This window comes from Tenrec ecaudatus, chromosome 13 (genome assembly GCF_050624435.1).
Source record: "Tenrec ecaudatus isolate mTenEca1 chromosome 13, mTenEca1.hap1, whole genome shotgun sequence".
Taxonomy (NCBI): Eukaryota; Metazoa; Chordata; class Mammalia; order Afrosoricida; family Tenrecidae; genus Tenrec; species Tenrec ecaudatus.
In genome coordinates this window covers 36,984,316-37,010,525 of record NC_134542.1, presented here as the reverse complement: position 1 = coordinate 37,010,525, position 26,210 = coordinate 36,984,316, and the positions used below count along the sequence as shown (strand labels likewise).

At 47.7% G+C, this 26,210-nt stretch overlaps 1 pseudogene; it reads left to right on the top strand.

Annotated features, from left to right (window-relative positions):
- The first annotated feature begins 12,287 nt into the window (after positions 1–12,287).
- On the top strand, positions 12,288–12,871 carry LOC142424357 (large ribosomal subunit protein uL13-like; annotated as a pseudogene).
- The last annotated feature ends 13,339 nt before the right edge of the window (positions 12,872–26,210 follow it).

Below are 26,210 nucleotides of genomic sequence, written 5' to 3'. Positions count from 1 at the left end.
CCTATGTGCGGGATTCCATGTCGCTGAAAACCTTGTGGGCAGCAGTGGACCGTGGTCTGATAGAGCGCCAGAAGATGAGCCTCGGGTCGGCAGCGACTCAAAATATGACAGGGAAGAGCTACCTCCTCAGAGGAGAGATGGCCTTAATGATAGGGATGGAGCGACACTTTGGGGACTTTGGTTCGCTGTTGGGGCACAACTCAAATAAGCAGAAATACTTAGGTGCAAACACTAGTAATAGGAATGTGAAAGGTATGAAGAACAAATCCAGGAAAACTGGAAGTCATCAAAAATGAAATGGAACGCATAAAGATTGATATCTTGGGCATTGGTGAGATGCAACAGACTTGTGTGGGCCATTTTGAATCAGATAATCATATGGATTACTGTGCCAGGTATGAAAAATTAACAGGAAAGATATCACATTCATCATCTGAAAGAGTATTTCAGGATCTACTTTGAAATTCAATACTGTCTGCGCTAGGATAATATCTATAGCCCTACAAGAAAGACCAGTTAAGACAACTGTAACAGGTAAGGTTTTGTGTCAACTTGGCTGGGTCAAGATTCTCAATGGTTTGGCAGTTAAAACTAGTAATTCTCCCATAACGAGATCTCCTTGTGGGGTGTGGCCTGCTTTTAATATAAGAGGATCCTGTGGAAAAACATGTTTGCATTTTGCTGGGTCTGGATTCTGACTCTCGTTCATCATCTGACTTTCATTTCTTTGGACTTTAGCCAATGGCCTGCTGATCCTTGGAGTCATTTGCCTCTGTAGTCAGAAGCCTGCCATCTGATTGATGGTCATAAGTTTATCAGCTACTCAACTCGATGAGTCCAGAGAAACATGAAATCTGACTAATGGACTTGGACCTTGTCTGGCTCTAAAAATGTGTGAGCCATTTCCTTGATAAGCCTCTGTATATGTACAAATAAAATAGTCACTGGTTTTAGTGTGTGTGTGTGTGTGTGTGTGTGTGTGTGTGTGTGTGTGTAGAGAGAGAGAGAGAAGTTTATATCAAGTAAATGACTTATTCAATTATAAAAGTGAGAACTTACAAGTCCAGGCAGGTTCTAAATTCATAGGTCAGATGTTAGGCTAGAGGCTTCACCTGATTCACTTAACTGTGGGGGATGATGAACCCAAAATAGGCAGGAAGGCAACAGACTGGTGACTCCAGAGGCAAATAAAATCTGGGTCAGCTGGTCAGATGGAAGAGTCCTGACAATACTCAGGATTGGTAGGCAATGTCGAAGGCTATTGGCTTCAGTTCAAATGAGATCAGTGAGCCAGATTCAGGAACCAGATCAAAAAAAAAAAAAAAAAACAAAGAAAGCTTTTCTAGAGCATCCACTTCTATGGGAAATAGGCCACACTCCCAAAGAAATGTCCTTTCAATCGCATCAGGGTTGTGACCTGAATAAAGGTATTGAAGCCCACTCTAATCTGCTTACAACTTATTGACTACTCATAGAAAATCCCTTTATGAAGGTGATCACATTGTGTTAAGTCACATCATGGGGGTGTTAACTGCCAAACCTCTGAGAATCCTGGCCCAGCCAAGTTGATACAAAACCCAAGTAACACAATAACTACTATACAAATTTATGTTCCAACCTCTAAAGTCAATGATGTAGAAATTGAAGAATTCTACAAATTTCTTCTGTCTGAAATTGATCAAATATACAATCAGATACATTGATAATTACTGAAGACCGAAATACAAAGGTTGGGGGCAAAGAAGAAGGATCAGTGGCTGTAAAATATGGCCTGGGTGCTAGAAAAGAAGTGAGTGATTACATGACAGAATTTTGCAAGACCAGCAAATACTTTTTTCATTTCTTCATTGCAAATACTTTTTCTCAACATAAATGACAACTAGACACTTAGACCTCCTCAAAAGAAACACACAAGAATCAAAGTGACTACATCTGTGGGAAGGTATGTTCAATATCATCAGCTGAAACAAGGCCAAAGGCCAAGTGTGGAACAGACCATCAATTACTTATATGCATTTTCAGGTTGAAGATGAAGAAAATGAACAGTTCACAAGAGCCAAGATGCATCCTTGATGTATCCCACCTTAATGTAGAGACTATCTTAAGAACAGATTTGATGCATTGAACATTGATGATCAACTACCAAAAAACAAGCTCACTGCCATCAAGTCATTGCTGACTCATAGTGACCCCCTATGGGTTTCTGAGACTGTAACTGTTTGCAGGAGTATAAAGCCCAGTCTTCCTCTCTTTAATGACCAAGGACCAGACTAATTGTGAGATGACATCAAGAACAGAATACAGGAGGAAAGCAAAAGGTCGTTAAAAGACAGGAATAAAAGAAAAGACCAATGTCAGGAGAGACTGACACTTGCTCTTGGATGTAGAGTAATGAACGTAAATGGAAGAAATGATGAAGCAAAAAAGATCTAAACAGAAAATTACAATAACCAGCTCAAGAAGACCAAAAAAAGCATTATAATAAGAACACACTCCCCGTATGTAAAGCTGAATGAATGAGAAAAATTTCAAAGCCTCAAATTGCAATATTGAAAGATTCTGTGGAAAGTAAATTACTATGGGGAAGAATCTATAGGAACCAAATTCCTGTATCAAGAAAATAGAAAGAGAGCTACCTAGCCAGCTGACTGGGAAGAGACTGGTATTTACACCCTTTCGGAAGAAAGGTGATCCAAAAGTGTAAGGTAGTCGAGAGGTGCCAGAGACCAAATCAGTCAGATTACAACAAACAGGCTTTATTAGGGAGAAAAAAACCTAACCTGGATGAAGTCCCACAGTACACAATGTGCGGGCTGGGGGAGTCACGCCCCAGGCTACAGGGGTGGTGCTTATATGGCCAGAGAACATGTGACTGAGCTGTTTTGAGTCCATTTAAGGTAAAGTAGTCAGGGATTGGGAGATACAGGTTTATCCGGGTTTCTGGAATGTAAGGTGTCTTCCTGGACCCGGGTGTATTTGTGCCGGGTGCAGAGTGATGGGCCGAGAACAAAGTGGGCACTCAGCCAAATGGGCCATGAACAAAACGGGCCATGAGCAAACAGGCCGTGAGTAAAAGAAAGAAAAAAAACTTGCAAAGCTGCTGACAGGTTACATAGCCAGCTCTGGTCAGCTCCACAGGTGTGTGGGAGATTCAAGGCCACTTGCTGCTAGAAGCCAGCCTGGCATTGATCTGGCCATACAAAAAGAATGCAGAAATTACTGCACAGTATCATTAGTATCACACACAAGAAAAATTTTGCTGAAGATCATTCAAAAATGATTGAAGCAACTCATCAACAGAGGCTGCCAGAAATTTAAAATATATTAAAAGAAGGACATATAATGAGGGATACGCTAGTGTTAGATGGATCTTGGCTCAAAGCCAATTGTACTAGAAATATGTTTACTTTTGTTTATTAATGCTACAAAGGTGTTTCACTGTGTGGAGCATAACAGACTATGAATACTAATGCAATGAATCAGAATTCCCTTCATCACGCTCATGTGCAGCATGTATGTGGACTAATCAGTAGTCATTCAAACAAGGCAATCCCGCATGGTTTAAAATCAGGCAAGGGTTGTATCCTTTTGCTATCCTTATTCAATATGAATGCTAAGCAAATAGCCAAAGAAGTTGGACTCTATGAAGCATCAGAATTGGAGGAAGGCTTAACAACCTATGATGTGTAGAAGGGAGCCCTGGAGGCATAGTGGGTTATGCATTGGGATGCTAACCATAAGGTCAGCAGTTTGAAACCACCAGCTGCTCCATCAGAGAAAGAAGAGGCTTTCTACTCCTCGAAAGAGTTACAGTCTTGGAAACCCACAGGGGCAATTCTACCCTGTTCTATAGGGTCGATAAGAGTCAGAATTGATTGGATGGTAGTGAGATACTGTGTAGATCACACAAAATTGCTTGCTGAAAATGGAGAGGACTTGAAGCACTTATTGATAAATAGCTTTCAGAATTGATTATACCCCAGCATAAAGAAAACTGAAAGCCTCATAACTGGGCCAATAAGACCATGACAGATAGAGAAAAGATTGAAGTTGTTGAGCACTCATTTTACATGGATTTATAATCATTGCTCATAGAAGCAGCAGTCAAGAAATCAACTGATGAGCTTGCATTAAGCAACTCTTCCCGCCCCCTGGCCCCCCGCCGACCTCTTTAAGATGTCAAAGTGAAAAGATGAGGATTACGGTGCTCAAGCTATGGTCCTTTCAATCACTTCAGGTGCATGTGAAAGTTGGACAATGGATAAGGCAGTAGAGAGTAAATGATGCCTTTGAACCATGGTGCTGGCAAAGGATATTGAAAGTTCCATGAACTGTCAGAAGGACCAGCAACTCAGATTTGGAGAAATGCAGCCAGAATGATCCTTAGAAGGGAGGTTGACAAGTCTTGGTCTCACATACTTTAGACACATTGTCAGCAGGGGCCAGCCCGTGGAAAAGGACATCATACTTGGTAGAGGGTCAGCAAAAATGAGGAAGACCCTCGACAAGATGGATTGGCACAGTGGCTACAAACTGGGCTAAGCATAGCAACAAATGTTCTGTTCTGTTGTACATAGGTTGCTATGAGTTGGAACCTACTTGGCAAGACCTAACAACACAATAGCTACCACGCTAATTCAGATTCATAGCAACCCAACTTAGTGTTTGTTACTGAGAGTCTTCTTTTTAAAAAAAAAAAATTATTTTATTAGGGGCTCATACAACTCATCACAGTACATACATACATCCATTGTGTCAAGCACATTTGTGCATTTGTTGCCATCACAATTCTCAAAACATTTGCTTTCTACTTGAGCCCTTGGTATCAGATCCTCATTTCCCCCCTTCTCTCCCAGCACCCTCTCCTTCATGAACCCTTGATAATTTATAAATTATTATTATTTTGTCTGATGTTTACCTTCACCCACTTTTCTGTTGTCTTTTCCCCAGGGAGGGGGTTATATGTAGATCATTGTAATTGATTTCCCTTTCTCCCCCAACCTTCCCCCTCCCCTCCTGGTATCCCTACTCTCATTATTGGTCCTGAGGGGTTTATCTATCCTGAATTCCCTGTGTTTCCAGCTCTTATCTGTACCAGTGTACATCCTCTGATCTATTGAGATTTGGAATGTAGAATTGGGATCATGATAGTTGGGGGAGGGGGAAAGCATTAAAGAACTAGAGGAAAGTGGTATGTTTCTTCGGTGCTATACTGCACCCTGACTGGCTTGTCTCCGCCCCGAGACACTGCTGTAAGGAGATATCCAGTTGCCTACAGATGGGCTTTGGGTCTATACTCCACACACTCCCTCATTCATAATGATATGATTTTTTTGTTCATTGATGCCTGACACCTGATCCTGTTGACACCTCATAATCACAGAGGCTGGTGTGCTTCTTCCATGTGGGCTTTGTTGCTTCTCAGCTAGATGGCCACTTGTTTATCTTAAAGCCTTTAAGACCCCATGTGTTGAACAGGGGTCTCTACAGAGACAAACCAGACTGCTAGTAATTATATATAAATATATTTATAAAGATAGATATAATACAAGAAATGAACCGTTAAATTATATACAGATAGATAATACAAGAAATTAACAGTTAAATTATAAAGCAGTGAGACACTAGCAGTCCTTTAAGGCCTGAGAGCCGCCAGTTGCCAGTCCCTTTCTGTAGAGAGAGCTGAGCTATATAAACCCAGGCAGCAAACAGCAAGGCAGGTCACCAACTATCACCAACTGTTGGTCCCCAGCTCCAGAGACAAACATTCCAATTGTGTGGGATTAAAGGGACCTCAACTTACAGTGACACAGTCCACAGGCTAGGCATCCCACAGGTAGTGTACCTCTTTAAATTGAGGCACAGAACAAGCAAGGCGAGGCTCACCGAGCCATTTATTCCTCCGCTCTTCAATTAATCCTACTTGTGTTTATCAGCCAGACAGGCACAATAAACTATCGCACCCCAGATGCTCTGTCTTTTGATAGCGGGACACCATCAGCTTTCTTCACATTTGCTTATGCAACCACTTTGTCTTCAGTGATCGTGTTGGGAAGGTGAGCATTATAGAACAGTTTAATAGAACATAGTGTTCTTGCATTGAGGGAATACTTGAGTAGAGGCCCAATGTCCATCTGCTACCTTAATGCTAAACTTATACATATATGCACATAGATCTAGTTCCCCGTCATATGTAAATATATTTACATGTGTACATGCCTATATTTAGACCCCTATAAGTGTCCTTTGCCTCCTACTTATTTCCTCTATTTCCTTTGACTTTCCTCTTGCCTCACTATCATGTTCAGCCTTCATTTGGGTTTCAGTATTTCCTCTTGGTTACATTGCCCTTGATCAAGGCCTACCAGGCCTCCTACACCCTCCTCACTGTCAATTTTTGGATCACTTGTTGTTCCCTTGTCCCTGGATTTGTTAACACCCACTTCCTTTCCCTGCCTCTTCTCCTATGTACCCCCACCCCACCCTCAACCATCGGTCCGTTGTTTTCTCCTAGAGATTTTTTTATCCCACCTATCTTCTCTAGATAGACCTGCAGAGATAATAATATGCACACAAAAAACAAGACAGAGAAAAACAAAGCAACAAAAGAAAACAAAACAACAACAACAAAAAGAAAAGCCTATAAATAGTTCAAGGTCTGTTTGCTGACCTTTAGGAGTGTTTTCTGCTGGGTTGCCATGTCCTGGCCTCAAAGTCTATTTTTGGTATTCCCTGGGAGCTTCATTGCCCTGTTCCCCTTGCTGTTCTGTTGCGCACCCTTAGTGTTTTGCCTCAGTGTGGTGGGGTCAGATTGGATGGAATTTCCACACTGTGTCCCAGTGTTGTCCCCTATAGGGCTATGGTCTTCACTGTGAGTCTTTGCCGGAGGAGATTGCTCAATTTCTCTGGATGAGTGGCTGATGGGTTTGAAACACAGATCTTGCCACAAAGTTACCAGGGCTCCTCAGCATTTTAAGATCCAATTATTGCAACCGGTCCAGAATAAGATGATTTAGCCTACTTAGAGTTTTCTGAAGGATCCTTGGTCAGGCCCTTGGCTGTTAGTGAGAAGTTGGTGGTTCAAACTCATCCCATGACACTAAGGGAAAATGACCTCATGATCTACAGGAAAGATGACAGCCTAGAAAGTTCTATGGGGTAGTTTTTCTCCATTGCATGGGTTTCTATAAGTTGAAAACCGACTTGGTGGCATATAGCTTCAACAAAGCTTTCTAAGGAACAGTAGGTTAGGGCTGTGTGCAATGGGATAACTGAATCCATAGTATAAGGAAGGTCTCTGCTGATAATAACGCTTTCATGATATCTTCATCAGTGATGGTATAGTTTATATGTTTTAGATATTTGTATACATCAAGATGTTCCTGATGAATAGGGGGGGGGGAAATAGAAAAGAAACCTGAATTATAGTATGTAATGGGGACACATTTGGATCCTCCTGATTTAAATGCATCAAATATAACAATTTATTTATGGGATCCTCAACAAACTTTGAACATTGAATATTAGGTAATATTAAGGAATTATTATTAATATGTTTTAGATATGAACGTGGTATTTTGGTTATGTTAAAAGGCCAGATAGGTTTTAATCTCTTCAAAATACATATAGAAATATTCATGGGTGGAATATAATGTCTTGGATTTAATTTAAAATCATCTACTGAGAGGGAAGCAGTTTGAGAAACAAGGAGAAACAGATCAAACACAATTAGCCAAGTGAGGGTTCCAGGGCCTGCGTTGGGTTACTTTTTCTAATTGTGTGTGTTTGGCCATTTCTATACCTAAGAGACTGAAAAGAAGCCCACCCCACCTCCACTCCTGGAGGAGGACTCCTGTCCTTCCCCCGTCTCAAGGGTCCATGATTCACCCAGGGCCTCGGACCACGGCGGGACCAGCATTTTCCAGGCCCTGTAAATCAACAAGCACAGCTGAAGCCATTTAGTAGGAAGCTTGTTAATAAGAAAATTCTGGTTTAAGTGGGTCATTTTATTAGGGGAGCAGGCAGGGAGGATGCTAAAGAGGGCCGCCCTGGCAGTGAGGAGGCTTGTAACTGGTGCCAAGCTCTCCCTTGCAAACCAGGGTTGGGTTTCATTAACTCTATCACCACCTCAGCTCTCTTCCTGGAGAATGAAGAACCAAGGTGGCAGCCACCACCCAGCCGTGGGAGATGGGCCTGGAGAATGAGCAGGGGAAGGGCCGTCTGACTATCCACCTCCTCGTAGATGCGTGGGGTGTACTAGAGGAAGCTGGGAGAATCATATTCCAAAGAGCCCACATCTGGGATATAGCAGAGACTCAGACATGGCCCAGAGCAGACAAGTGAAGGGGAGACAGTTGGCTCCACAAAGTTTCAAGTTGGAGAAGAGAGATCCTGGAGAGGGGACTATGAAGGGCAACCTGAAGGAGCGAGGATCCAAGAGGAACTCTGAGAAACAATGGATAAACCCATTGTCAGTTTCAGATTGCCCAAGAAGCAAGGTCAGCAAGGGCTTACTTATGCTTATTTACTAATCAGCAGTCAATAATTTCACATTGTTTTACTACATCAAAGCTTCCACTTCTAGGTATGGCTGCACCCGCAAGCCCAACACCTTCCTTCAGTATTTCTAACGTACAGTCCCTGGCTGGGTCAGAGGGCTCATCAGCAAAGTGAGCGCAGGTTCATTTCTGCTTACTTTAACTAACCTGCTGTGAATAATTTCATATGGTTTTCACCACATCTATGAAATTGTTTATTGCACATTAGTAAAAGAACAAGTAAGTCCATGCTTACTTTGCTTATTGGGTAATCAATCTGCCCCTGTATCAAAACAAAGATGAGGACAATTATGGTGAAAATACAATGGAAATTTGTTCTTGGAAGGTCATGTGACTTGGCTTCCTCAGTTCAAGGACTAAGAAGATCTCGTCATCTGAATTCTGGGATTGGGGCATAATAAGCCGAGGCAAAGGGCCCTGAAGAAACTGGTGACCATACTCATCCTCATGGAGAGATCACCAAAAATATGGGTGCTATAGCAAAATGCAGTGAAGAACTCAGACGGTGCCCAGCTATCAGAAAGAATAGCGTCTGGGGTCTTACGGACTTGTTTTAAAACAAGCAGTCATCTAAGTGGGGTGTCCTCTAAGCCCCCACGGAAGAAGCACGCCAGCCTGTGTGGTCCAAGGGTTATAAATAATAAGATCTAAATCCAGAGAAGGAAATGGTATCAAAGCTTAAATTCTGAACACCCAGTTTGCAGTGGAAGTCCAAAATCCATTTGCAAGGTCCCCCTGTGGATTAAGCCTCCGGTGAATCCACTGACCATAGCCCAGGGATGGGAATATTCTTGTTATCAAGACAGCGATCGTTGTCAAGTTGATTATGGCAGAGGCAGTTAGGGTAAGATGTTGCATCTTATCACAAGATCTCCCTTTTGACTAATTTAAAATTTGTTCCAGTTTTTATTATTTTCTGTTTTCTTTTCAATTGAGGTTTTCCTCTGTTTTATTTTGTCATTAATGTTTGGGTTTTTTGCTTGTTTATTTCCCGTTCTTGCTTTGTATGTTTTTCTGTATGAAAAATCCAGGAGAGGTAAGTCTATAGTGACAGTAACTGGATTAACAATTAGTTAGGGATGTGGCAGGGAGGTTGTTTTTTATCTTCCCCTTGGAAAAAGTAACTCTCCAGTTTGAATGCGGGCACCTTCCCAGCCACCCCATGGGGGTGTCTATTGGCTTAATCAGACTGTCCATTGGTTGAGCTCTTTCCCAGTAGAGAGAAAATGTACACAAACTGTAGCCCAGTCACGATCCAAAGTTTAGGGGGCTAGAACGGGATACATAGAAGGTAGGGAATTGAGGTCGGGCATTGTTTTGCTTGGTTTTGGACATTTTGAGTTTGACTGTGTAGCTGCGGAAAACAAGATTTCAAGACGGACAATTTACTTAGAAGGTGGACAGTACATCTATAGGTGTCGAATCTTAACCAACGGCGGGGGGCAGGTGGTGGAAAAAGCAGACCCTTGTTTGTTTGCATTATTAATACGCCTGGGCATAGCCGGGTATTGAAATAAGGGTCTGAGCCAGTCATTCTTCCCAGAGTGGGTACTTTGTGGCTGCCGAAGAGACAGTCATGACACTTCCCTTGCTAAATTAAACCTCACCCACCTCTCCCACATTTGTTCTTGGCTCCTGCCACAAAGTGACACCCCACCCTCCTCTGGCCCAGGCCTCCGCCCACTCAAAAAACCTGGGGCAGCTCTTCCCCAACAACCCTTCTGCCTCTGGGCAGGAGAAACCCCAGCGGGATTGCCTGACGGGGTGTTTCCCTTCCTGTCTGCCCTGGTTCCCTGGCTGGTCGACACCAGGGTGTGAAACTGCACGCCTGCAAAGCTGGGCTCTGGGCTCAAGAGGAAGCCAGCACTCCCTCACTTCCTGTGGATGAAGGATTATGTGATTGAAACAAATCACCTCTCATTCCTCTTCCCAAGTCACACGTTCCCAGTGGCTAAGTGATCACAAGCAAGTGACATCAAACCAAGGTTGGACTGGACAGAGACACCAGTGTTTAAAAATAGGTGTGTCGACTCCCAGGGTGCTTACTTTGCCCCCTTCCAGCCCCATCCCTACACCCTTCCTGTTGGTGCCCTCTCTGCAGGGAAGGGAGGGGGTTGGCTGGGCAGAAAAGGGCTAATTCCCTCTTGAAGGGCTCATACCAGCCCACCCACTTGCGGCCTTCTGCCTGCTTTTCTTCCCCTTCTTCTCTCTCACAGAAGGATTACAGATTCTTTTGAGTTGGAAAGGTTTTGAGTCACAACATCTCAGCTGCCACGGGCCCAGTGCCAGGCCGGGAAATGCCGGGGTATTGAAGCGGGGCTGTTTGGGCTAGGTGTCCGCAAGGCCTGGAGCACTTTTCAGATGCGGATGAACCACCACTTGGCTCCTTCTGTAACTAATCACCCCTGTTGTTGAAATATTACTACTTCTGTTACAACCCTAATGCCCCAAATGAGGAACAGGCGTGTTGGGGGAAGATCAACACCGGATGGTCACTGATTTGAGCTCACTCAACCCTGCCCAGTGGACAGCCGGGAACCCCTGGTTTGCTTGCAGGACCAGGTTGCTGTCTCTGATCCTTGAATTGAAATCAGGCTCGGGTTCTTATTGAAACCAGGGCTTCCTCCTTGAAGGTTTGGGGGGGGGGGGTGAGAATTGGAGAAAAAGACTTACCTGCGGCTGAGTGCAAAGAGCCTGTCCCCCACCCCCACAGCTTGCGTTTGAGCCTGAGCTCGACCCTGTGTTCGCTGTGTGCCCTTGGACTTTTTCTTACCCTCTCTGAGCTCTGTTTCCTTATCTCAAAAAAAGAAGAAAGAAAAGCAACACAGAAATACTACTAATATCAGGATTGTCATGAATGCTCAAGATCATGGTGGGGTTTTTTTTTTCATGTTGGGTTTAAAAAAAGAACAACCCAGAAAGACAAACAACACTGGGGTTGATACAAGATCGGTGACGAGCACACTACTTGACACTCGAGAAGGTTTCAATGGAGGGCATTCCTTCTGTACATAAAACTTGCCACATACATTGAGACTATGACCACATGAATAAAGAGCAGGGTGCCGGGGTGGGGGTGGGGTGACTCCGTCTGTTGCCATTGAGTTGACTCAGTGGCCCCATATGTGAAGCATCACAATATTGTAATGTCAGCAATTTTGTAATCCAGTAGGGTGTAGTCCAGACACTGGGCTGCTGTATCCCAGACTGAATTCCCATCTTCTCCCCGTGCTGGACTTAGGCCCTGGGCTCTGCATGAGGAGAGGCCTGTTCAACCCTCTGGGCTCCTTGAGAGAAGCGCAAACTGCACGATGACATCTGCATCTCCTTTGTCTCCATCCTGTGAGGTGAATGTGAGCAGGGTGCCATTCCCCTGACTCACAGGAAGGCGCCATACGGCTCAGAAGGCCTCACTAGAGGGGTGGCTCGAGGCTTCTCGTCCTTTCTGAGCCTTTTCTTTTCTTTCCTGCAGACCCTGCACTTCCTAAGGCCTGATGGAATGAAGAAACCACAAGTTTATCCTCCCACAAAACGAGGCGCTGGCCAAGTCCTGGTGCTGCAGAGGGAACCATGAACCAGGGAGGTTGTTAGAGCGCACAGAGACCGCCCCGTTGACACTGTCCGGGGTGTAGGACCTGGGTTTGGAGAGAGCCCAGAGACACTCGGAGAAGTGCGCCCTTGCTGTCTTCCTAGGGGCAGGTCATGGGCTGACCCAGGCAGCTGCCGAAGATGGCGGAGGGGCAGGTCCTGGTGCTCAATGGCGCGGCCATCTCCTGGGCCGGCTGGCGGCCATTGTTGCCAAGCAAGTGCTGCTGGGCCGCAAGGTGGTGGGGCGCCGTGAGGGCATCAACATTTCTGGAAACTTCTACAGGAACAAGTTGAAGTACCTGGCCTTCCTCCGGAAGCGCATGAACACCAACCTCTTCCGCGGGCCCCACCACTTCCGGCGCCCGAGCTGCCTCTTCCGGTGAGCCGTGCGAGCACGCTGCCCACAAGACCAAGAGGGCCAGGCCGCCCTGGACCATGGGATCGCACCCCTATGATAAGAAAACACGGACGGTGGTCCCTGTTGCCCTCAAGGTGGTGCGACTGAAGCCCACACGCAAGTTTGCCTACCTGGGCCGCCAGGCCCATGAGGTGGGCTGGAAGTCCCAGGCGGTGACAGCGACCCTGGAGGAGAGGAAGGAGAAAGCCAAAATCCATGACAGGAAGCAGCAGCGGCTCCTGAGGCTGCGCAAACAGGCCGAGAAGAACTAGAGACAAAGATCAACAAGTACCCAGCGGTTCTAAAGACCCAAGGACTCCTGGTCTGAGCCAATAAAGACTTAGTCCTTCACTGGCAACAAAAAGAAAGAAAAAAGTGACGGGCTAACTGCATTTGCCACTTTGCCCAAGACAAGGCTAGAGGGTGTGGCTTTAAGTCAACGCAGGAAGATTCACGATCGACATTAAAACGGGAGCTCTTCCATTGACTGGACCTTGATTCAGAGGGGTAAGTGGAATGGGAAAGTTTCAGGTTTTGAGCGTCTAACCAGGAAGGACACCAGAAACGAAAGCAGATTCACACGGGAGAGTGAGAGGGAGGGGGAGTTATGGCCTCTTTGGAGATTTGTATGAAGAAAGCGCACGCTGGGCAGTGGCATACCCCTCATAGAGTTCACGAGATTGAAGTCTAGGATGACTAGATTTCCCTTTGAGCCTTGCAGCTAAAAAATGCTAGGAGACTCCAAATACCCAGCAAGTGTTGCCACGCTTGTTTTTAATTGAATATTCATTGCTTCCAATTTTCAACAATGCTGCTTCTTATATTTCTATTTTGGCTCTCTAGGGGAAATGTGAAGTTCCCTGGTAATTTATAATTTTGACCACAATTTTCCTGAGGCTATAAATTTATATGGGAAAATAGTTTACTGTGAATCTCAAAAAAAAAAAAAAAATCCCCCGCCCTATGGTATAATTTGCCATCCTATTAAACACACATCATCTCATAAGCTCATAATTGCTGCATCCTCTAACCCTGACGTCTCCTGAACAGGTCTTTCTTCAAAGCGTATAACATTGCAATATCAATACAAAAGGCAGGTTCTCCGTGTGATGGATAAGGGAGTTTTAAAAAAAAAATCCATGGAAAGGAGGGATGTCACCCAGGAAAAGAGAGAAAGGCTGCTCTGTGACCTTGGCCCTTGAGGTCTTTCTCTTGGGATTGGATAGCCCTGCCCTTCAGATGGAGTTGCTGGGCCATGCAAATGCTGGCTGCACTCAGCTGCTAGCTGAAAAGGTCGGCAATTCAAGGTCACCCAGAGGCACCTTGGAAGAAATGTCTGGTGATCTCCTAGAAAGCACCTCTGTGACCTGTGGAGTCACTGAGTCGCAATCAAATCATTGATTTGTTCGCTTCCGGCCCGTCCCATAGGAAGGTAAGGATGCTAACGGCATAAATTCTGATAACCTTTCTTGTAGATGCTGGGTGTACACGGCTTCAGACACACTCTGCCCTCCCTTTGGTGGGTTTAGAGGGAGCGCTGAAGGCATCGTGGGTAGGTGTGGGGCTCTGATCTGCAGAGTCAGCAGGTTAAAACCACCAGCCACTCTGCAGGAGAAAGATGGGGCTTTCTGCTCCTGTAAACAGTTAGTCTTGGAAATTCACAGGAGCGGTGCTACCCTGTCCTATAGGGTCCCTGTGAGTCAGTACTGACCCAATGGCAATGTGTGGTTTTTTTTTTTTTGTTTTGCTTTCTATGTGTTTATAAGCTGGGGGCTAAACCCGTGGTCATAGTTTACCCTGAGCTAGCCAACCAGCACAAGCAATATAACCTCTGATTGAACTATCTGTCAACACCACATTACAGAATAGAGCAGCACATCCAGATCTTCCCCATCGTGTGGCATCCAGTGGAAACCATATGATATATAAGACACATGAGGGGGTTTCCAACCAACCCAGTCAGATGGTTCCAGTCTCTGTAGGCCTGGCCTGGGCATCCAGTGGCCCAAGGGCCAGTGTTTACGCCACCTGCTGGGAGGCTCTGGAATAGAGCACGATGGCTAGGACCCAGAGGCGCCAGGTAGAAGAGGCCTCAGTTCGGTGGCTTGAGTCCTACCTAGTTCAGCCACTTACTGTGACCTGGGTGAATGATTCAGTCCCTCCTTGGCTCAGTTTCCTCTCGGCTGCACTGAGGCTAATAGTAGTCCCTACTTCGTGAGGATTTCGGGAGCTGATCCATGTAAAGTGCTTAGAAGAGTGTCTGGCACGCAGCAAGCCCTGGATAAATGGCAGTCGCTGCTGTCACTGAGGCCCTAGCTGCAGGGACTGGGGCCTGCTTCTCAGCAGGGAAGAGCAAACAGTTAACAGGCTCCAAATCCAATTAGAAACAGGAGGCAGAGGGCTCCTTTCTGCTTTTCTCAACAAGGCTGCCACTGCTGGTTCCTCCCTCATCCTCTTCCTCTCTCCCCTTACCTCAGGGAACTGTGGGTACAAAAAGCCGTGGCAGGAAACAGAGCTAGCCCATTGTTTCCCCATGTGCTTGGTGGGGATTCCTTCTGGGTAAGTCACCAAATCCCTCTGACCTTCGGGCGCCTCATGCTTGGAGTGACCTTAGGGACCCTAGTTGGCCCGATGACCATGACAGTGGGTCCCACTTTGCTGGGTCGCCACTGTCCTGTGAAACTGATGTGCACAGTATGGTGCTTTTGTACCAGGGCCTACACCTGCAGCCCGATGTCCAGACGTGCCATAAGTCTTTCTGAGAATCGAGACATGCCAAGGCACTCCCGCCGATGGTAAGAACACACCTGCAGCGGCCCCGGGGGAGGGGGCACACATGGTTAAGTGCGTGACTGCTGGCTCCAGGTGGACAGCGGGAACCCACCCAGAGGCCCCTTGGGAGGCATGTCTGGCAATTTGCGTCCGAAAGGTCACCCACTGCCTTGAAAACCCTACGGAGTCCATCTGTCTCCGCTGCCTTAAAATAGACCCAGTGGCTGCTGACGACAGCTTTGGAGCTTACAGAGAAACCTGGGAAATGCTCATCGCCAACAAACTATAAGAAATATAGAAAATGATCAATATTCACATCAACATGTCTCCTAGGCAACATCCTGTCAGATTTGCTCCTCGGCGCTCCTGGAAAGAATTCAACTGTATTTTCCTTCTTAACAAGAGTAACTCAGCTATCCAACTAAGGCCTCCTGCCCCATTAGTCTGCATTAGTAAAGTGTGTTCCTTCCTGCCATTGGATGGATACGCGCAGACCTATAATTGTCCATGAAAAACACATACCAGTTCCAATTCCGACCATCTGGGGTGCTTCCTTACTTTCTCTGTGTGAGGATGGTTATAACAACTGCATCCTTCTTGCTGTTTAAATTTAATAATTTCACCCAGAGAGTCACCCATGCATAGCAGGCCGAGCAACATCTCACTCCAGCACTGAGCCTGACAGAAACCATCTCCCACCTGCGCAGTATGAAGAGGATGTTCTCTCCCTTTCTCCTCCCCTGTGCTCTAGATGGGCACCGTCCTCTGAAGCCGTTCCTCACACCTCCTGGAAGCACTTGCAACGTCACACAAGAATGTCTTGGCACCGCGAGGAGGGGAGCGAGGGCAGAGCTGCATGGCCCAAAGGATTTGCCAGAGCAAAGCTCCAGCGAGGGAGGCCCTGTGGTTTCACTTTGCTTTTTTGCACATAAACAGCTTTCCCCCAGGAAGCCCAGCCCAGCCCGTGTGAGGAGAGCAGCCACCACGGGCTCAGATGACAGTCGGCCCCCAGGAACGAGCACACGTTGGAAGCCTGGGGGGGGGGGGGGCAGCCCGACATGCCTTCCAGGAGGCTGACAGCGGGAGTGGGGCCAGGCCCAACAACTGGGCATCCTCCTGGGATTCGGGAATGGCTGGGGGGGGGGGGGGGGAGGGCCAGCAGCAATGGCATTCATGGACCCGAATCCTGGAGGAAAGGGCAAGATGAAAATGGCCAGAATTTTTCTTGCTTGCTGTCGTTGACAAATGAAGAGGGTTAGCAGAATGAGTTCACCAGCAAAGAAAACAAAACTCACCGGGCAGGCCTGGAGCCCTCTGAGGAGAGGTGTGCTTCATCTCCCCAGCTCTGCAGTCACTGCCCAGCAGAGGGAAGCGGCCCCTAAAGGCACCGGGCAGGCCAGCATCACTCAGGGCTTGGACCGTGGCCGGCTGAGTCACGGGCCTCAAAGATGCCCACGTTCTGCCCCCTGAGACCCGTGAAGGTTGCCTTCTCTGGCAAAATGGACTTTGCCAAAGGCAAGGAGGGAGATTATCTGGGTAACCGTTGCTAGGTACTCTCAAGTCACCTTCAGTCCAAAGGGACGCCACATAACAGTGGAGAACTGCCCCGTAGGGTTTCCTAGACTGAGGCAGTGTTTCACTCTGCTGTGCTTGGCCGGGTCACTGTGAGTTGGAGCTATTTCGATGGCCCCTAACAACAAGAACACATAATCCAGGAGAACCTTTCTGTCTGAAGAGGCTCACATTGCCTGGTCTTTCCCCTGCAAAGCCCCTTGGTGTCTGTTGGCTTTAAATCACCAGTCATTTGGTTTGCAGCAGAACATTCCAGACTGTGTCACCAGGACCCCTGGGGGTGATCTGAGTGTAAGAGGGAAGGAGTGGGAGGTTTTGAGTGCAGAAGGGAAGATCATGTGATATGCTTTGAAGATGGAGGAAGAGGGACACAAGCCAAGGAATGCAAGTGGCCCCTATGTGTGAGGCAGGGTTCTCTAGAGAAACAAAACCAGGACACTTATGGTTTTATATATATATATATATATATATATATATGGATAGGTTTATACAGTGAGATGAGATATAACAGCTAATTAGTCCACCCAGCAGTACAGAGAGTTCACTTCAACTCACTTCCGTGGAACAGTTAATATACTGAAAGTCCTTCAACACGTGGGCTGCCAGGTCCAAGGTCAAGGAAGCAGACAGCAGAATCTTCCTTCTAACAAGGCAGGCAGAGTCTACCCATAGGCAGCAGGCAGCAAGATGGGTCAGCAACAGTCAGTAGCTCAGGAGCTTAGCGAAGCAGGCTGAATGGGATATTGAATGCAAGCGACAAAATCCACCAGCCTCAAGCTCAAGCAATGTACACACCAGCAACTTGGCGAAGCAGGTCTCAAAGGAGCCTCAAGCCCTAGGGACACAATCCACAGATTGACCTGACCCACAGGTAGTGTAGCTCACAGGTTGAGGCAGAGAACTAGCTCCAGCAGCAGCATGTATACTCTAGCATGCTCCAATCACCAGAGAGCAAGAGAGAGAGGGGCGGGCCTTGCAGAGCCACTTATCTCTTTGCCTTCCAATCAAACTGCAACCTGATTAATCCCACATATTCCTATTGGCCAGGTGGGTGCAATAAATCTACCGATCACACCCTAGAAGATGGAAAAAGGGGTTTTTACCCTTAGAGGTTCTAGAGAGAACCAGCCCTGCTTGCCACCTTGATGTTAGCTCAATTGGACTGATTTCAGACATTCAACCTCCCGATCTAGAAAATACATTTGTATTGTTTGAAGTAATTTGTCACATCCTGGGGTGGGTGGAGCAGGCACAGTGGGAAGGGAGTGACATTTATTGAGCACCTAATCTTCACAGATTTTCTTACTGAATACTCATGCAACTGTGTGAGGTAGATGCGGTTGTCACTGTCTACAGATACCTCAACTCTTGCTGACCCAACAGGACAAAAACCAACCTGGTCCTATGCCATGTTCATGCTCCACTGCTAATTGGGCCATGGTGACCCCTAGGGTTTTCACTAGCTGATTTTCAGAAGGCAGTCACCAGGCCTTTCTTCCTAGTTAGTCCATCTCAATGTGGAGTTTCAACCTCCAGTGACACACAGCTTCTCCTACAAACAAGGTGCCCTGGCTGGGCATCAGGGTGCCCAGGACGCCGACAGAGAAGGTGAGCATTCTACCACCAGACTAGAATAGTAGCACTTCTTTTTCTGACGAGGACATGGAGCTCAGAGGCTTGAGGCCACTTTCTCAGTCTCAGCTGGCCAGCAGCAGGGTCCATGGGTCCTTAGGACCCATTCTGAGTAGCCCTTCCTTGGGTGCCTTCCAAAGTGAGCGGCTGAGAGGCACAGTTAAGGTGGCTACCTTCCAAGGAGCTCGTTTATTCATTCCTCAAACGAAGCCCACTGCCGGCAAGTGGCTGCCTACTCACAGTGACCCTGCACAGACGGCCGGAAGGTTTCTAAGGCTGTCAATCTTAAGAGAAGGCTGCCACAGCTTTTGCCTGTGGAGCAAGCTGGATTCAAACCGCCAAGCTCCTGGTTAACGACCCATTGCTTAACCACTGTGCCATCAGGACCCCTGACACTCAGCCACCACCTCACCCGTCCAGTGCTGCGCTGTAGGACAAGGTTCCTCCTGCCCTAGGTCTCTGACCAAACCAGGAACGGGCTTCTGCTGGACAAACAATGCTGGCACTCCCTTCTAAAGAGTCCAGGGCCCACCTCAGGAGAGCAACGGAGGTCCCGAGGGTCCCGCACGGTCCGTGATGAGGATGCCTGGACTTCACCAAGGGAACAATCCATGGCCGGACTGGTGAGGCATCGTGACAGAGAAGAAGGCACCTCTTTCCCACAGGGCGATGCTCCTCCTTGTTCTGGAGGTGTGCAAGCACTTGCTACTGACCCTGCCTTCTTCCCCAGGGCGAGCGTTGCCTAAGGCTGGGGGCAATGGCCAGGGAACCTTTCAGCTGAAGTTGATCCGGGATCTAGCCTCCATTGCATCAGTTCCCTGAGATTAAGGACAGGGCCTCAGGCTTCCTCTGTGTGAGCTGCTGTCTCTGACTGGTGTCTCTCCCCTTGTGTTTTCTCCTGGCAACGAGGCTAACTTTGGGTCCCGTTTGGCTATTGGTTGTGAGTTGTTTCAGTCGTAAATAATAGAAAACTGACTCAAATAATCAAGGTCTGCTTATCAGCTGGGTTTCACGGAAAAGCCTAACAGCAGGGCTGGTTTCCGGGAGGCCTGAGCTCGCGCGCGGCGCAACCAAGCAGCCCAGCCGATCTTGGATCTTCGTGTCAGGCTCCATGCACTTCAGCTCTATTGTGAAGTTTGGATGGCTGCCAGCAGCACCCCAAGCTGAGTCTTGATGGCCCTTTTGGGCCAACCTGGGGGATGTCCCCAACTGGGAACCAAGTCAGAAAGAATGGGAGGCACGGATTGGTTTGGGCTTGATCACATGCTTCCCACATAGCTCTGGGGACCAGAGTCAGTGGGAAACTCACAGCTGAGCCTGAGAAAAAGGGTGATTTCCCACAAGACCCTGGGGTCTTGTTAGGAAGGGGGTCGGGGAGACTGGAGAGATACTAAGGAACCAACCAGGAAATATCTGCTAAACTGGTGGGATCGTGTTGCTGGTGTTTTGATCTTAATGAGCATATTCCCTGCCCTTCTTAATACTTCCTCAGAGGGGATGATCTTGCAAGGACTTTCTTAATTGGGTACTTAAGATATCTCACACTCCTTAACACTGATGAACAGATTTCATCTTCATTAAGACTTCAGGGGGTTTTAGATGCCCGCTCGTCCCTGTGTTTCCCGACCTCCCTCTGCTCCCCCTAAAAGAAATGGTACTGAAATGTTGGCCTTGATGAATCACAAGCCAATTAGCTAGTTTGTGGATTATCAGGACTCCTCCTTTTTCTTCTCACATCCTGCCTGCCTTTCAGCCACCCCCTAGCTCGTTAACAAGCCTGCCAGAGAGGATGGGGTAAGAGGAGGAAACTCCAAACCAGTCAGTGCAGCTCCTGACCAACCCTGGTAACATTTGTTTCTGAAGAGGCACTTCAAAGGACATGATGGTTTGGGATGATCTGTGAATTTCCATGATCTGTGATGACCTCATCAATTCCTTCCCTGCGTCCCTTCCCCTTCCCTCCCCTCTCCATATTGAAAACAGCTGAGTAACCCCGACTTGGCACGCCAACACCACCACCACCCACCACCATCACCACCATCCAGAAAAGGCACTTTCCTCAGTCACCCGGACCCTTCAAGTGACTCGATTCTTGTCCCCTGCCTTCTCAAGCATCTGAAAGAATTTTCTCAAATAAATGAAAAAAAAATCTTAAAAAGAATTTAACAGTGTTTACTGTTTCCATTGGTTTTTAGATCTATAGAAAAGGTACAGAACACTCCCGCACAGCCCCCCTCCCTGCACCTGTTCTCCAGTGATTCCTGTTGTGCTTTAGTGTGGTGCATTTGTTATAATTGATGTATTAGTATATTCTGTGTCATTGTATTGTGGATGATGATGATGATGGCTGATTATCAATTGAGGGGTCCTTTACCTCGTCATTCTCTCTTGGTGTTGTACAGTCTGATGGGTTTTGACAAATGCATAATGTCCACCATCCACCAAGATCGTTGCACACAGATAGAACTACTTCACGCTTTCACAGTGCTATTGGGTAAGCTTCAGGCTGCTAACAGAAAAGGCAGAAGTTCGCACCCACTCATGGCTTTGAGGGAGAAAGTCGAAGCTGTCTGCCCCATAAACAGGTACAGTCTCAGAAGCCCTGCACCGGGTTGTATGCATTGGAATCAACTTGATGGCAGTGGGTTGGTTTGGTTTGTGCTCCATATTTCTATCCCTTTCCCAAGAGAGTTGTTCTTGCGACCTTTTAAAGAGGGTATGATCTCAACCCTACTGCCCAGGAATCCCTGGTGACGGTGGTTTGGGATCTTCTGCTTGTTGGGAGGTATGCCTGATCCCTCCTGCCCATCCTTGGGGCCCTTCTCCCCACTGGGTTATGCTCCGACTATTCATCACAAAGTCGGTAGTTTGAACGACCTGCTGCTTCTCTGGAGAAAGATGAGGTTTTCTCCTCCCAGACACCCGCAGGGGCAGTTTGCCTATGCTGTCCTAAAGGGTTGCTTTCGGATGAAACAAACAGGATGGTAGTGAGTTTGGTTTTTCGGGTTGACTGCCCAAATTGAGAACTCAGATCCCAAGCTTCTAAGGAACAAAGCAAACAACAAAGTTGCTGCCGAGTGCCTTCTGACTCAGAGCAAGCCGACGGAACAGAGCAGAACTGGCCCATTGAGCTCCCAAGGATGTCATCTTCATAGGAGGCGACTACCATGTGTATCTGGCTCCTTCAGGGCAACTGGTGGGTTTGAATAGCCACTGAGTGCTAAACCATTGTGCCACTAGGGCACCAATACACAAAAACAAATTAACTCCACTGCCAATGAATTAATACCTACTCATAGAGAACCTATAGGATAGAGTAGAACTGGCCCCTTGGGGCTCCCAAGACTGTACATCTTTGTGAGAGTAGACAGCCCCCCTCTCTCCGGTACAGTGCCTGGTGGTTAGCAAGCCAGTGAGCATGTAATCCACAGAGCCACCCGGCAAAATGGCCTCACTAAATCCAGTCAGCCAAGGGCAACAGTCCATACGGGCAGGAGGAGGGCCCAGGCATCCCTCCCAGAAAGCAGAAGTGTTCAAACCACCTTCACAGCGTTTCCACCCACCATCCACGTCTGCCTGGGGTCGTCCTAACTTGGGCTGGAGGCTACACGGGAACTGGGGGTGACCACCCAGGTGGTTTCGTCTTCTCAACAGACTATCATCTAAAAAAGAAAATGTTATATTTCCTTTTTTAAAGATAAGAACTTTCTCCCCTCACCAAAATCAGGATCAAAAAACCAGAAAGCCATTTCTCTGTGGGATTTGCCTTTCTCTCGACTGCATCTGGTGGAACAGAGACCTCCAACTGGGCCACTAACTGAGAGCAGGAGGAGGAGCTAGTAGAGATGCCCAGCTCCTCTTGCCTGTATATACGCAGGTGTCCTCAAACTACAGCCATGGGCCACATGGGGCCCAGCGAGGACATTTATCCAGCCCGCCAGGTGTTTTTGCCCCATTTTGTTTTTTACTTCAAAATAAGATATGTGCAGTGTGCATAGGAATTTATTCATAGTTTTTTAAAAACTATAATCTGGCCCTCCAACAGGTCTGAGGGACAGTGAACTGGCCCCCTGTTTAAAAAAGTTTGAGGATGCCTGCATGAGAGTCTGTTCCATCAGTCGCAGCCACCAGAACCACCGTTGGCCTGTAAATCTTGGTAGAAGGCAGATTGGGGCAGAGGGTGGGGCATTTGCTGGACCAAGTGACTCAAGCAATTGACAATGTCTCCCAGTCCTGCTTATCGGGGTTCATCAGCATCGTGTCCATCAACAACCAATCATGTTAGGGATGGCTGTTCTCGAGCAGCATAATTCAGGGCTGGACATGGAATCAGGGAAGCCAGCAGACTCCAGCTCTCCTTTGGTACCCAGCCTGTGGCCAATTTGGCAGGTAACAACCATGCTAAGCCTCCTGTTTTCTCACCTGGAATGGCAAAAGTTACAGTAACTTTTCCTCAGCCCTCTCTCACCTTGGTGCTGAGGACTTCAAATACAATTAAGGAAGGCAGAAGTCCTCCGGTGCTTGATGAGGCTAGCTCTGACGACCGCTGTTACATGCCTCCCTTCCAACGGCTCCAAATGGTCAGTGAGCACACTTAGCAAGAGGACACAGCCCTTGCTGGGGTACCCACATGTGCCTCCCTTCAAGAGAGCCGTGGGCCTCATCAAAATGCAGCTTTCAACTCTGCCAAAACTTGGCCAACTTCTCCAAGGGCCGCATCATCTTCCCGTCGCCATCATTCCTTCGAGATTGAAAACACCTGCCTGAGACTTTTATGTGTTTCTTCAATCTCATTGCAATAATAGCGAGCATCAGGCACCATGCTGAGCACTATATATAGGCAGTTACATAATCTGTCAACTTGTGAAGGAGTGGAGTCTAGCCTGTCATTCCAGTCACAGCCAATGAGGCCCCTGTGTGGGCATGGTCTTCTCCTAAGGATTCTGGGAACTACTATCTTCCTCCCTGGAGGTGGGACACACACTCTCCCTGTGAGACATTCCTGTGGACAAGTCACATGGAGCTATGCTGATGGTAACCAGAGCCTTGGAGCTGTAGGAGACACGTGGAGACCCGAGCCAGCGCTAAGATGCTTCCACCACCACTGGATCCACAAAACTTTCCACCCACTGGCCTGTGATTGTCCTGCACTCAGCGTCATTGTATGTGTTGTGTGAGACTGAAGAAGACTATAGACTGGTATCGGACATAAGGGCTAATATCAGACTAATGGACCTGATCTGGACTGGGCTGGGATGTTTTCTTAATATACAATTACTCTTGGCTGTGAAGCTCTCTCTTACATATATATGAGTGTCCCGGATTTGTTTCTCTAGTCCACCTAGACTAACACATACATATGCACGTTATATAAGCCTTATTTGTAGGTGGTATCATAATCATCGTTTCAGCTGTTGCCCCATTTTCCATAGGAGAGGAAACTTGAACCAAGAAAAGATCAGCAATTTTCCCAAGATCTCTCAGCTAACAAGAGACAGTGCCAGGTATCAAAACAACCAGCCTGCCTGGCTGCATGCATTCTCTAACCACTGAGACACCTGCCTCTCTACTTCCACTGTCTAGCCTCCTGGGACAGGTCCCAGAAGGCTCCCAAGTGAATTTAGGGACAGACCCGCCTTCTCTAAGCTCTGTAGAATGGCTGACGGGTGCCTCCTTTCTGGATCCTAGAGTTGGCTTTCTAGGATGGACCGCCCCCTGAGCCCTCTGAGTTCACTCCGGACCTGGATGAGAACCTCCTCCCCTTGGACCAGTCAGGCCCCTGCTAAGCCAGTGCCCGGATGGACTGGACGGAAGCAGGCCCTCTAACCAGCCAGCTCTGGAGCCTCAGGATTAATTGCCCTGCACCAGCTTGTTAGAGGCTGTGTTGGCAGATGAGAGGGAGCAGCAATAGAATCAGCCAATTAAGCAGCCAATGGTGCTGAACTAAACGTGACCTCAGACTTAATTGTGGACGTTGTTTCTCAGCATTTTCTCACCAGTCTGGGTTTGGGAGAAGAATGAGAGGGTGAGGGGAGGCTCCTGCTTGTAGGGTCCTGTCTGCTCAAGACTCCCCTTTCTTTCTTTCTGAAGGGGGCAATCACATCACCGATTCTGAGCCGCAGCTCGGGAGTGCTGGTGGCCCGTCTGCAGCAGCTCAGAGGCATTGGGCAGGTGGAGGGACGCTTTGATGGCTAAGGGGCAAGGCCTTGGCAGTTGAGTGAAGCATTTCCAAACAGATCCAGGAGGGAGGAGGGGACGATTCTAGAGGCAGGAGCCTGAGGGTGGACCCAGGGCCCGGTCTCTCCGTCACTGATCATGGCTCTTTCCGGGCTCCCCAGGTCTCAATCCACACTTTCTCAAGAAAGTCGCATGAGAGCACCGTGCTCAGAAAACGCACGGCCCTCCGTAGCAGTGGAGCCAGAGCTCTAACAGAGAGGACAAGAATGTCTCCCTCTCTCTGTGAGACCCACCCAACTGGTAGCTACCCCCTGCCTCCCCGGGGTGGCTCAGCCCTTGGGAAGGCTGAGAGCTGACAGCCTTCAGAGCTTCTCCCTTCCCTTCAGCTCTGAGGCCATGCTCTTCCTGTGGAAACTCAGCCGGTGGCTGAGGATGGTGGGTACCAGGGCCTGGACACCTGCCAGTGCGTCTCTGCAATGGGACGCTCCTCCAGGGTCAGCCTTTGCTCCAGGAGGCCTTGCCGGGAGCTGAGACTTTGTTAGCGATGTTTCACCTTTGAGGTGTTCCCTATCTAATACCTGCCCTTTTTCCCCCTTTAAATTAAAAGATCATTTTATTAGGGCTCTTACCGCTCTTATATAACAGTCCATGCATCAATTGTATCGAGCACATCTGTGCATCTGTTGCCATCATTCTTTTCTAGACATTTCTTTCCTATTGCACCCTGGGTACCAGCTCCTCTTTTCCCCTCCCCCTCCCACCCTCGTGACCCCTTGATAAATTAATTATAAATTATTATTAATTTCATATCTCACACTGACCACTGTCTCCCTTCCCCCATGGTTTCTACTGTTCATCTCCCCTGGAGGGTGGGTTTGTGGTTATGTGTCAATCATTGCGATCATTTCCCCCTTCCTCCCCTCTTCTCCTCACCTTCCCCTCCCCTTCTGGTATCGCTACTCCCATTCCTGTTCCTGGATTCCATGTGTCATGCATCTCTTATCTGGTCCTGTGTACATGCTCTGGTCTAGTCCGAAGTGAGAAGCAGCACTGGGGTCATGATAGTGGGGGGGTAGGGTGAGGAAGCCTCAAAGAAACAGAGGAATATTGTGTTTCATCAGTGCTTCATTGCACTCTGGTTAATGCATCCCTTCCCTGTGACCCCTATGTGGGAGGATGTCCCATTGTCTACAGATGAGTTTGGGGTCTGCTCTGACCTCCCTCATTCTCAGCAATATGGTTTTGGGGTGTTTTTGCTTATTATGGGTCTTCTGATGCCTGTTACCCTGACGATACCTCATGATCACACAGGTTGGTGTGCTTCTTCCATGTCGGCTTGTTGCTTCCCTGCTAGATGGCCGCTTGCTTACCTTCAAGCCTTTAAGACCCCAGATGCCGTATCTTTTGATAGCCCGGCACCATCTTTCACAGACATCACTCCCCAACAAACCTCTTGCATACCTGACTCCGTCTTAGCATCTTCTTTCACAAGACTCAACTGCTGAAGCTACCGA